We start from the raw sequence: 14,487 nt of genomic DNA, 5'->3' as shown, positions 1-14,487 counted from the left end.
TTTCAAAAAAGGAGGAATCCCATTAGAATAACAGAGGTATTGACAAAATCCTTCCTTAACAGTCAAAAAACAGGATATCAAGATAGATTAACCCAGACTTCTGCATGAGACATATGTAAAGTCTTTCTGCTAGTTTTTTTTTCCTAGACAAGTAGTCTTTATTAAAAGAGATGATCCCTAACTAGGTATTTCCAGAATCTTCAGGGAAGGTATAAGTACACCTCCCAAGAATGAGAGTTCTGCTGTTAGTGTTCTCTCATCTTCTTTCTTCAATATTTGTTTTCCTTTAGCATTTGAGCAATTTACCTTCAAATGACCATGTACTAACCAGCTTAAGGGATCTGACTCAATTCACTGAATCTTCAATCAGCTTAAGTCCCTCCTAATAATACCCTGTAGGATGACCCAACTCAACACTCATTCTCAACAGAAGAAAGTAGTTTCAGAAGATGACATCACTACCCTGTGCTTCCAAAGACTTTGGGTCCCATTTTGGGGGAAAGGAATTGGAATTGGTTAGTAAATGGACCAAAATTAGGAGTCCATCAATTCCGTGAAGGGGGAGTTTATATAGGCCTAATGTTACTTTTCTGTTGCAATAGTATTTGGGACTTAGGATGAGAATATCAGAATAATATTCGGGTTAATACTACTGAAAAAGGATACCTCATAAACAATTCAGTTTGATACTATCAAATTATAGAATGTAGATATTTGACTAAGCATAGACAAGTAGTTACAATAGGTATTTGTGTCCCGCTAGAGAAAGGATTTTATGGAACTGCCTGACTAATTTGGAATAATGACCTTTAGATAGAGCTCTTAAGAAGATCTAGAATCAAGGACTTAAGGCAAGCAATACATCAATATCTGAGCAGAATTGCTAAACAACTCTGTAAAAGAGTCTGAACAAAAAGCAATTTCTATGTTTGTGCTAGGACACAACCTAGCGCAGGTTGCCCTGTGCTACAGGTTGCCCCATGCCCAGAAAATACTATTTCCTGTGGGTATAGAAAAAAAATGAAAGTGAATTCCTCCTGTTCCCAAAATAACATTTCTGGGAAGAATTCCAAGACTTTGTACTAGCCACTTAGCTCTGGAGATCAATTAGCTTGTCTCTTGTGGAAGGGTGAAAGATTCCAAAATCCAGGAAATGGTAGTGGAATGTACCTGGAACTGAGGATATCTCTGGAAATTTATCAGAGATGAGCATAACCCAAGCAAACCTTGGGTAGTATTAAGGAGGCAGTACTGCTTTGCATGGGAACTGAGAGGCACTTGTGCATTGATCCAATTTGGCTGTTACTTTTACCCTGACATTTGATGAAGAAAGTAAGACTGAATCAGGAAGAATTAAGTCAAGGATAGTAATTTTTTAATTCAAGGCTAGGAATCTGGTTCTGGATTTGGGTCATTATTACACTAGTGAGTAAATATTACTGAATAAGTTACACTAGAGAGGCACTGAAGGTAATACAGACTACTTAGATGCCATTAGCAGAATGACATGGGGAAATAGAATGACTCTTAGAAATGTTATTGGCAAAAAAGGAGGAAACCTGTTACAATTAGAGATAGTTTCAGTCATAGTACAGCCTTTTCAGAAGAATTAGGAAATAATTCAGGGATTAATTATCCATGCTATGTAAGGAGAACTGTGTATGATGTCCCCTGAAACTGTGTTCCCTTTAATCTGTAAAAGAAGGGAGATTTGGGGTCTCAGGCTCTCCCTTAGGAAAAGCATACCTTTCCCAGACAATACCCTCCCCAAGTTAAGTGGTCTCATTCATTTGGAGATCTCAGCTTGATAATCCTATTGAGTGGCTCCAAACTCCAAAATAAGTACTCTCTTTTCAACTGGAAATCTAGACCTGGGACATTGAAGCCCAAGCCTCAGACTGATAATAAGTAAAAAACAACTCTGAACTCCGAATCTTTGCATAAGTCTGAAACAGGATTATGCTTGCTAAGGAAGCTCTCTTCTTGGCAAAGTTGTTCTGCCAGGACTCTTGCCCACTGTGAAGATATTCTCTTCTCAATGTTAACCTTTGTTATTTCCCTGACAGGACCTTTTGCTACTAATAAGTCTGTCTTCCTAACAAAGCTGGCTTCTCAGTGCCAATAAAAATTCCTTTTTCCACAGACTTTTCAGGTTTGCAAATGCTTTGTATTGGACCTGTGCCAACCAGAGAAGATTCCCATCCCAATTCTCACACCACTAGCTTCATCATTTGTACCTCATCATTTTGGTATCCTTCCTGGGAAACTCCCAAGAATCTGGATGAAGTAAAGTCTTTTCTTGTTGCCCAACACCTGGTGACCTGTAAAACAACTGAATTTCTTTTTGCTGTGGGAGGGGCTTCCCCTTCACTCTTGCTCTGGCACCCTGGTTTCTCTTACCCTTCCCCCCATAGAGTGGGGATTGCAGGGGAATTTAAAAACTGCCTTGAGACTTCTCTTCTGCCTTGCAAGCTTGGTGACCTGTCATTTAAACACCCATTTGTTATCATTCCCTCCTATCCTGCTCCCTTATTGGGGCATGATTTAATGGTGAAACTGGGGACTCAATTTTCTCTTCTCAGATCTACAGATGGTCTTTTCATACTGCTTCTAAATCTCTCCAGGATTGAGAAATTTGTGAAGTATAAATTTTTAGTTAGAGAGTTAAGAGATTTGGAGCCCTTAACTGCAGTCTTATCTTGATCTGCAGTCCTGAAAGGCAGGGCCATACCTTGGGTGATCCCAGACCTGTAGGTTACTTCTCACAAACTTCTCACAAATGCCTCCTAGCAGGGGGTTTCAAAAAGCTTTCAGTTTTGTTAACACCTTCACTAAGTTTTTCCCTACAGGAGTGAGAAGGCTCTGGAGGCATCAAGATATTTGTAACCTACCTAGCTCCTTGGAGAGAGACAAATAGTCCAGCTTTTACTTCTCAGGTATTTCAGAGTACTCCTATGAACACACTGGAGAAAGAAGAGTGAAATTATCTGCGTCCTTCTTTCTATCACTGTCACTCTTCTACCTAACTTTTTCTTACTCCAAGGATGAGAACTTTTGCTCCTAATATTTTCTTTCCTATTTTTTTGATTGTCATTCTATGGCCTCTGCCAGCAGTAACTCCTTAGTATTCTATGGCTGCTGCCAGGAGTTAATTCCTTCTCAGCCTTTCAGCCAGGGAGCTCATTGTTGGGTAGCTATCAGCATACTTAAGGCAGCCTGTAGAGGGCTGAAACTCTGTATTCATTAATAATTAATTGTTGAAAAATGTATTGCAATTCATTTTGCATAGAATAACAGTGAATTTATTTCCCCATTTTGTTAATCTATGAATAATTAATCATTTTTTAAATATATCTCAAAGATTATGAATACTTTAAAATATGTTCTTCCAGGAAGAGTGTAAGCATTACTATACACTGACACATACTTTGATTCCAGTGAAAAAGTAATATAAAATATTTTAAGATACACACACATATATAATATATATACTAAAGTTTACACACACACACATATATATGTGTGTGCATGTGTGATCTTTAATGTGACATAATTTCTTAATGGATTTCACACACAAAACCCATCTTCACCTTAAAGCACTGAAGAAATTAAACTACTGCCCTGAAAACTACAAATAATCCAATTTCAGTCACTTTTAAAATGCCTAATTTTTTTTCTATTGAACAGAAACAACAGTAAGATCTGAAATTATTGCCTCCAAATTGCTATGATGTTCATTCAGTTTCTGTGCAATAAGTATAAACATGAAATAACATATACAATTTCCTTAGTATTTAACCCATCTTTCCTTTTCCTAATTTTTTTACTCAGAAAACTATTAAATAAGTAACAATTTCTATTGCCATTATTGCATAGTTTTATTCGTTTTTGTGTTATTTATAAAGCACTGAGTTTTGCAATGTGCTTTATGTATGCTTTCATTTGATCTTATAAATATAACTATCCTGCAGGTAGTTGCTATTATTATAGCAATTTTTGTAGTTAAGAAAACTAAATCACTGAGAGGTGAACACACAGACTTGCCTAGGCAGAATTTCAACTTAGTCTTCCTGACTCTAAGTTCATCATTCCATTCAGTGTGCCGAGCCTATTTTTATTACTGATTTTAAGAAACATTTTTTCAGAAATATGCATTCAAAATGTATTAAAGTAAAATATATAAATGAAAAAATAGAATAATGCAGTTTGATTTAATCCTTCATATTGCTTGAACATTCATTTCTTATAATTTAACTACCAAAGGTGTTAACCTTGGGACATGAAAAGTTTTTTCTCAGAAAAGAAAAATAATGGACACACTTTTACACCTTCTTCTATTATCAGAATGATCTTAAAATAAAAAGTGCAATGATAACATAAAACAATGTATGCAAAAAATCTTTTCTCCAGAATTAAGCTGAATTTAAATAGAAAGTATGTGAATATTCTTTTTTCAGATTAATATTATTAGATGTTAAATGCCAAAATCATTGAGAAAAAGTATGTATTCTTAATCTTTGAAAATATGTAAATAGCAATACACAACTTAACCATTATCTATGTTGGTATGTCTGTCTGTATGTGTGCATATTCTATATTTACATATACAAACATATGTTACAATATATACAGAAATATAGATATCTATATATGTTTATGAGAGAGAGAGAAACTCTCTTATATATAAAATAAATATATATATTATATTTACTTTATCAATAAAATAAAGGTATTAGACATGAAGTAGGTTGAATACTGGATAGTCATGAAGATTGATTTCAAATCCTGCTTAAGATGCCTAATAGTTTTATAAAATTGATCCATTAATTTATTTTCCTCAGTCTTCGTTTTCTAATTTATAAAAAGAAGCTGATAACAGCACCTATATAGATGTATTTTTATGAGAATCATATTAGATAAGATAAGCAAAACATTTTGAAAACCTTAAAAATGTTACATAAATACAAATTATTTTTGTTATACCAGTCTAAGAAATATTCTGCAACCAGCAGAGTCCAAAATGAAGAGGGGGAAATCTGGCCAAATAAAGTAAAAAGACAAAACTCAGAGAATATGGGAACAAACATATAAGAGATAATTGGACAGCACAGGAATATAGATAGTGAAAAGGGAAAAACAGGATAAGAGGCAACAGAAAAGATATGAAATCAATTGTAACTCGTGGGTCAAGCCATGTGAGAAATGGTATTTAAAGTTAAGAGTTTAAAGAACAAAAAAACTGATGATACAGATTAAGTGGTAAAGAAAGGATAGAGTCATAGAATACGAGAAGATGAAAGGAAGTAAGAAAACATGGGAGAGAAGGTAAGGTGTATTTCAACAAGCACTAAAGTTTAAGGTATAGAAAACAAAGATCAAAAACAAGTCCAGAATGTTAAAAAAAAAAAAAAAAAAGCATAAGTTAATGGAAGTGTGAATGGAGCAAGAGACAAAGGTGACAGAAGTGTAGAGATAAAATCTCATCTGGTCATGTGGAATACAAAAAAAAAACAAAACAAGAAGTATAACAGGCTAATAAACATAAAAGAGAAGAGAATGGAGGAGGCAGGCTTGGAAGAAAAGGCTTTTTTGTTTTGTTTTGTTTTGTTTTTTAATGATTCAAAAGTATGAATAAACCAGAGAGACAGAGAGAGAAAATGTGATGAAAGAAAAGTGAAACTCAAAGAAGTTTAAATAAAAGCAGCAGAAAAAATTGTTTCTATATCGACTCTGAGTGATCACTCCACCTCTATACACTTAAAATGAGATGCTGAGAAGAGAACAAGTGGCTACAAATAGTATAATATCAGAGTTCACAAGAAATATTTAAGACCACATGTTATTTGGCAAGACAGGCAAGCAAAGGTGAAGGCAAAAAGAAAAGATAAAAGACCAAAAGATAAAGGTAGAGAAAAAGAGAAAAAAGGTTGAATATTCATTCCAGGACAACAAATCATTATTTTACTGCAACTGTTTTATGGGGCTTATTAGCATATTATAATAAAATAAAATAAAAATTATAATAAAATTTAAAATGAGCATATTATAATAAAATAAATAATATAATAATAAATAATATAATGAAAATAATTTAATTTCTAAACTTTTTTATATTAAAGAATTTTTTTTCTTTTACCATTTAGCCAAAGATCATTTCATTGAATCAGCAAGTTTTCCAAAAAAGAAGAAACTCTATAGGTTATCTGTTCATGGGATCACAGATTTAAAACTACAGGGTATATCAGAGGTTTTCTAGGCCAATTGCCCTCATTGTACGTTTGAGTAAAGTTAGATCCATGAAAGTGATTTGAAGAATACAAATATAGGTATTCTGACTATAAAGCCAGTGTTCTTTCTGTGGTTCCACATGAACAATTGCCTCATCTTGCAAATGCAAAAACAAAGGTCAAATGATTTGTATAAGGGCACCCAACTGGCTTGTTACAAAGCTAGAATCAGAACACAGGTCTCCTTGTTTCCCAGTCTTAGTGTTCTCCACTACCCTAATTTAAATCAATTGAAGAAACAAAAATCCCCATTAATTCTTCTCTAAATTTACTAGTTGTGGGAGTAATTTTCATCACGTATGCAAAACAAAATGCTTTAGAAGGAAATAATATCATGTGATTTTTAACCATTTAACTAATAATTCAAAAAACTTGCAAGGATTAATGATTTGTTCAAAAAGAACTATTCGCCCTACTCTTTCAGTAGTACTCTTTTCAGTACTCTTTCAGTCTCAATAATTTTACATCACTAAAGAGGTTCTTTATTACTAGAGTTAATTTTTTTTCATGTTTACAGATCTTTAGAAAGAGTTAAACAAAACATTACATGTGGCACACTGACCTACTTTATGAATAATTAAAAACCCTGGTCTTAAAAAAAAAAACTTTGAAACCCACAAAGGTCCTACTTTCTAAGTCAACATCTATTTATCTATATATCTGTGTGTGTGTGTGTGTGTGTGTGTGTGTGTGTGTGTGTGTGTGTATACACACACACATATATATATATATATACACGGTTTTATTCAATTACCTGGAATATATATATATATTTTTCCAGGTTATATATTAATATATTTTTTAAAAATTTATTTCCAGGTAATTGAATAAAGCCAGTTTACTATCAACTTAAAAGTATCTAAGCCCAAATATATTTACTCATTTCTTATTCAATGTCCAGGTATAATTTGAGAAATTAGTAAAAAGTCTTTGAAAAATCTTACAGTAAAAATCTCATTTCCTAGAAAAATAATTATTTTTCTCTGTAAATGAGCTATTAGGAATTGAGAGCAGTATTCCTTTTAATGTAAGAGTAAATATGGGGTGGGGAGTAAGGAGAAATCTAGAAACATTTTGTAAAACAAATACCAAATTAAACCCCAGTAATTTAATTTTTATAAGGAGAGTAGATTTTAATGAATAAAATCACAAAATGCAGACTATTAGCTGTAAACTAAAGTCTCTCAACCAAGAAGAATTACCTACAGAATTCTCTTTTAAGAAAAATATCTATTCCTGATTTTCCAAATTTTTGAGCCTTAGAAATTGGCAACAATTTGTATACCTTATATTTTGGATTTTGTGACACTGCTTATTTGTTAACTTGGATAAGGCAATTCTAAAAAATTATATTAATAATATGGAAATCAGAGTTTGGAAACTTTCTCCACCAAAAATGCTAGAATCCAATTTATGATGTATCTATTAAGTCCTTGTGATTTGCACAAGAACAACCATTTTATGAATGGAAATAAAATCTGATTCCAAGTTCTCCCTTCTCCATGAACACAACTCTAGCCACTAATCCATACAGTTTTATAATAACTTGAAGTACTATATAAATGTGAATTATTTATCATAACAGGTAGGTAAATTAGATAAAATATACAGCAAATATTACATGGATTATACTCCAGGGCTATAATTAACCTTATTTATTTCAACCCACTCATTTTAAAGATTAAAAAACAGGTTTAATGATTTATTCAATTTTTAATTTTTCTTTGTTATTTGTTTGTTTGATGAAGGGAAAGAGAGTTAGAGGCAATCATTTCAACATTTTCTGATAATACTAACAACTCTTACACTTAAATGGAAAAAAGTTTAAAAAAAGAAGAAACAGCAATAAATAGACTACTGTTTTACTGTTTACTGTTACCATAGTAAAACAGTAGTAGATCCCTTAGAAATCAGGGGTAACAAAGTTACAATGTGCATTCTGATTTGAATTTTAAGATGAAAAATTGCTCAAATGATGGTTCATACCAATTAAGATCAATTTGTGCAAGGTACATTTAAATTAATTCTTCAGATATATTTCTTTCCAATCTTCTTTCTAGCAAATTGAATTCAGTTCATTATTGAGTGTCTACCAAATTTAATACACTATGTTAGGGCTATGGACAAGGGTCTTATGTACTAATTGAAATTTTAAGTTATATGACTCATGAAGTGATATTCTAAAGTCAATGAATAGAATAGGAAAGAATTTATGTCTTTTGAATTAGATTTCATTTGAGAACAAATTTTTTTTCCTTTTTCCACAAAATCATGCCTTTGGGAATCTATAACATTCACTTCACAGCATTGTGTATCATCCATAAATCATCCATATATTTATGAGGACTGATAAATGAAGAATAGAAACAACTGATAGAACAATGGATAGAAAATTGGGCCTGGAATGATAAAGATCTGAATTTAAACTAGGTCTCAGATACTAACTGGCTATGTGATACTAATCATTGAACCACTTTTAATTTAACCACTGCCTGTTTCAGTTTCTTCAACTGTAATATATATATATATATATATATATATATATATATACACATATATATATATATATATATATATATAACACCTATCTCGCAGTACTATTGTGAAGATCAAATAAGATATTTATAAACCAGAATTTGAATGAATTCAATAATAACTATCTTAAAGTATTATAGCCATATTCCAGAGTTCCCAGGTAAAGGAGAGAATATAGCATCACAAAGCTACAGTCAGGCAATTCCACATTAAATAATCAAAGGGCTTGGAATAGGCTATTTCCAGAAAACAGAAAAAACAGAATTACAATTAAGAAAGCCTACTCAGAAAAAACTGAATATAATCCTTTGCGGGGGGGGGGGGGGGGGGGGGGGGGAGAAATGGCTATTAAATGAAATAAAGGAAATCAAGCATTCTTAATGAAAAGAGCAGAGCTGAATAGAAAATTTGACTTAAGGAATCTATCTTTAGGAAGATAGTACTTATAACTCATAAGAACTTTCTCATTATTAATGCATATATAAACAGAAGACATAGGTGTGAGTTGAGTATGAAGGGATAATATCTTTTAAAAAATGAAACTAAGGAGTAAGAGAGGAATGTACTGGGAGAAAGGGAAAGGAACAAGTAGAAAGGGGTAAATTAACTCACATAAAAGAGACAATGAAAAACTTTTACAACGGAGGAAGAAAAGGGGAAAATAAGAAAGAGTAATTGAATCTTACTCTAATCAGAATTAACTCACAGAAGGAATAACATACACATTCAATTGAGTATAGAAATTTATCTTACCCTACAGAAAAATAGGAGAAGAAGGGAATAAAAGAAGGGGATGGTGGTTTGGAAGGGGTAGTCAGAAAGAAAACACTTTTGAAAAGGGAAAGAGTGAAAGGAGAGAGAACAAAAAATAGGAGAGAGGATAATACAGTTAAAAATAGTAACTGTGAAAAAAAAATTTTGAAGCAAGTTTCTCTGACAAAGGCCTCATTTCACAAACATAAAGAATTGTATCGAATTTATTTTTAAAATGAGCCTTTTCCAAATTGATAAATGATCAAAAAATGAAGTAATCAAAACTATCTATATCCATGTGAAAATATGCTCTAAATCACTATTAATTGGAGAAATGCAAATTAAAACAAGTATCTGATACTATCTCATACCTATTATATTGGTAAATAGGACAAAAAAGGAAAATAACAAATAGTGGAGGAGATGTAGGTAAAATGAGACATTAATGAACTATTGGTAGAGTTTTGAATTTATTCAGCCATTCTATAGCTCAACTTGGAACTATGCCCAAAGGGCATAAACTTTGCATACAGTTTTGCATAAAGCATACACTTTGACCTAGCAGTCCCACTACTAGGTCTCTATCCCAAAACAGATAAAAAACAAAAAGGAAAAGGACCAAAAGATTCAAAAATATTTTTATCAACTTTTTTCTGGGGGGGGGGGGGAATCTTTGGAAATTGAAGGGATGCCTATTGATCGGAAAATAATTGAACAAATTCTGGTGTGTAAATATGATGGAATACTATTATACTATAAGAAATATTGAGTAGGATGGTTATCAATACACAGAGAAAGTACTAATAGTCTGATTATATGTTTTTAAACTTCATTTTTCTTGAGATTTTGTGGGTTCTATGTTGTTTTACAATATGACTATTCTGGAAATGTTTGTGTAACTACACATGTTTAGCCTATATTGAATTGCTTGCCTTTTCAGTGGGAGAGGGTTAAGAGAGGAACTCAAAGTTTTAAAAATGAATGTTAATTTTGTTACATGTAACTAGGCAAAATACAATACTAAATTGGGAAAATATGTAATTTGTATCATTTTCATATATATTCAGTGTCCTATTTACTTGCATAATATTATAATTCCCTAAATGACCATTTAATATATAATTTTCAATTACAGATTTAAAACATGGATCCCAGGTAGGTCCCTCATAGCAAGCTAGTCTTATTTGTGACCAGATCCTTTTAATGGTTAAAAGGCAGAAGTCATTAAAAGAAGGGAATTTGATAATATGATAAATGGGTAAAGCAGTGTGTATAAACATTGTGTATTTATATCAAAAGTGTGTTTCTATGAAATTTAGGAAGAACTCTCTCACTATTCACCTGATGTTATTCAAATTATTTAACCGCTAGGTTTCAATTTTCTGATGTACATTCATCATCATTACAGAGAGTTTAAAGGTCATCTAGATGAATTCCATCATTTTACAGTTGAGGAAAATTAGGATGAAGAAGTTTAAGTAACTTTTTAAAGAGATCACAGAGTTAAAAAGTAAACAACTACACAATCTGGAGATAGGAAAATATAACATTTCCCCTTTCCCTTTCTTTCTCCTCCATTAAATTAAACTCTTAAAAGTAAATAACTCACACTAGAAAAGGTAAAAATATTCTTTTACAATCTTACTAGACCACCTAAATAGGTATAATTAATAGTAGTTACCTGTGCACAATCCTATGTACTCATTTACATATATATATATATATATATATATATATATATATATCCAATAACTCTTGAATAAGAGAATATTAAAACACACTAAGTATTTTTAAGTCTATATACACACATATACACACACATATATATGATATCTAGACTATTTTAAGAATTGTTATTTTACTTGAACCTGGATAGTAACAGAAAGTGGTAGAACCAATAATAGGTAATATTAGACCTAAAACTCCAAACGGAACTATCAAATGCACCAGTCTGAATCCTGATGGGGAAATACAGAAAAAAAAAAAAAAAAAAAAAGGTCAGTATCCTGCACAAGTCAACATATTCACACATAGCAACATCTATATAGATATTGGGGGAAAGGTTGAGCCCAGAGCAGGCCACAAGAAGCACTTCAGAGTCCAAGCCAAGGCAGTTCACCAGGGCAAGAGGAGGTTCTAGATTTCGGGAACCCAACTCCCATAACTGTAGCAGGTCACTATTACTAGTACAGACAATTAATTGGTAGAAGAATGAGTCTTTACTCATTAGGGAGACTTGCAACAGTGTACCAGCAGGAAATTCAAAAGTCCTGGGGCTCAAATGCCAGCAGAGAAGATTCTCAGTTCCAAAATCTAGCCTAACCTACAAAGGAATAGTAAGGGCAGAAATACCAGACCAAAAGAGGAGCCTACAGTTATCTAAATGAACCAAAAAACCTTTCCAGCAAATTAATAGGAGCTGAATCCAGCAGCATTTTATTATTAATTGTGATGAAAGCGTATTTTAAAATCAGCTGGAGTCAGGAATTCAAGTTAAGGGAAAATCCTCGATCTATTCTTTGCAGAGGTGAAGGGGGATGGCGATAGGAAGTGAGAGCAGTCGCCACATGAACTCACCAACCCTCTCTCTGCCTCTCTCTCTCCACCCACCAAAATCGTCTCTATGTCATTTCCTATACAACACATCAAAACTTGCACAGAGAGTGGGCAGGGCCATTCTTTCTCCAAGCATATATTAATAGAGTATCGTCCAATTGCTATTTAGCCTCATGTGCTTGGGACCTCAGTGCATCAATTCAAGCTTCAGCCTGTTACAATTACTAAAACTGAAATCAAGGTCAGGAATTTCCAGAGATGGAGGGATGGAGTAGAGGAGTTAGTGACCAGATTTAACAGATTTTGCCTTGGCTCAGGCAAAGAATTTTGGGGTATTGAACATTCACAAATTGGACTAAGACTACACCCAATACCCTAAGAAAGCAACATAAGAAGCAACCCAGATCAAACATTAAGTCTGAAACCAGAAAGTAGACTGGAAGAATAAACAAAAAAGATAAACTTCTTTCATTCAAATATGGGGACATGTGTATCTTACAAACTCTATCATTAAGGATCAAAGAAGAAATCTATTCAGACAAGGCCTAGGAGTGATATCATAATGTGTTATGGGCCAGAACTCTGAATTTGAAACAAGGATTCTTACAAGATGCTAATTCAGTGGAATTGATAGAGACAATGGTTATTTAGCATGGTGCTTAACAGTTCTCTAGTTCAGTAACTGTACTTAGTATTTAATATAGTTCCACAAGATTCACACCTATGATAAGAGAGCATATAATCTCAGACAGACTCAGCCAGAACCAGAACTAGGGAAGACAGAGAAGTGGTGGCAGGCTCTCCTCCTTTGCTTCTCCACTGAAACCAAGATCTGGAAGGCCTCCAGAAAACTAGCCAAGCCCCAAGTGAAGGAAACAAGACTTTGAAGGAGACAATAAAGGATTTGGACTTTAACCCCTGGCTAATCGTGTGGTGATTACTGAACTGAAACGAAGGCTGCCTCCAGAGACCTCAAGAAAACCCCAACAGAGAACATTAAATTTTAGAGAGAACATTACAATAATGATCATAAGAGAAAAATAGCAAGAGAGGAAAAGAGAAAAACACTGGTGAGAAAAGAAGAAAAAGGAAAGGAAACTTAGAGGAAATTATCTCACATAATGAGGTGCAAAAGGATACATTTATACAAAGAAGAGGATAAAGAGAGAAAGGGGAAGGAGAGGCTGATGCTACAACCTCATTTTCATCTGAACTATTTAAAATAAGAATGTGTGTGCACACACACATCCACAGTAAGAAGATAGAAAGGAAAGGAGAAAAGAAGGAAGGTAGGGGTATTAGTGAAGAGATCAAGGGAAGCATTAGTCTTAAGCAAAACAAATTCTAAAAATAAAGAAAAATATTTATAACTCTTTTTGAAGTAACAAAAATAGAAATCTGAGGAGTGCTTATAAATTGGAGAACAGATGAACAAATTATGATCTATAATGTGATGGAATACTATTAAGTAGTAAGAAATGGTGGAGATGGCTCAGAGAAGTCTGAGAATACTTATATGAAGTGATGGAAAGTGAAATGAACTGAATCAGGAGAAAAATTTATACAGTGACAAAAATATGGTAAAAAAACAAACAACTATGGAAGAATTAGAAACAGTTATCAATAGAATGACCAGTCATAATTCTAGAAAACTGACGATAAAACATTCTACCCATTTTCTGATAGAGAGATCAAGGACTCAGAAGGGACAAATGTTGGGGGTTATTTTGTCTTTTTTTTTTTTAATGGACAAGGCCACATGGTCACAGGTTTGGTTTGACTACATTTTCTACATTTTGCAATCAATTTTGTTTTTCTTTAGTTATCAGTGAAGGGTTAAGAGCAAATTTTTGCTGCTTGATAATTTTTTTTAAAGAGAGAATCACAAGATTTGGATCTACCACTTAACCAGTAATTCATTCAGAATTTGAGATCGGATATTTCCAATACAGTATTGTTTCCAACCTTATAATTTTGTTTTTAGTTTTGTTCACATTTTACAAAAAATCTCAAAGCCCCAGAGAGAACATGCATATTTAATAAGGTCTTCATTAATAGTGAAGGTAAGAAAATGATCATATTTTGGATTCTTCTCAAATATGCATCTAATAAGACTTGTCTTTTAACAACTATATTTTCTGATACTTTGAGCACGCTTGAAGTATGCACATCTGAAATACAGTTTAATGTTAAATTTATTCAAATAATTTATTCTTGCAGTCTTTCTGGAAAGATTATTTTATAATTAAATGCATCTCACTGTAGCCAAGATATTCAGACATATGGGCATTTATTTATAAGGAAATCTAAATGAGAAATGTCATGTAGTTGCAACATTTTTCCAATAACCTTCTAT

At 32.8% G+C, this 14,487-nt stretch overlaps 1 protein-coding gene across 1 annotated transcript in view; it reads right to left on the bottom strand.

Moving 5' to 3' along the window:
• Nucleotides 1–14,487, bottom strand: part of ROBO2 (roundabout guidance receptor 2) — a 636,650-nt gene that overhangs the window by 606,382 nt on the left and 15,781 nt on the right. The gene's annotated exons all lie outside the window — the stretch shown is intronic.

This window comes from Antechinus flavipes, chromosome 3 (genome assembly GCF_016432865.1).
Source record: "Antechinus flavipes isolate AdamAnt ecotype Samford, QLD, Australia chromosome 3, AdamAnt_v2, whole genome shotgun sequence".
Lineage (NCBI taxonomy): Eukaryota > Metazoa > Chordata > Mammalia > Dasyuromorphia > Dasyuridae > Antechinus > Antechinus flavipes.
Note: the sequence above shows the minus strand (reverse complement) of the source record. Positions and strands in the feature narration are given on the sequence as shown.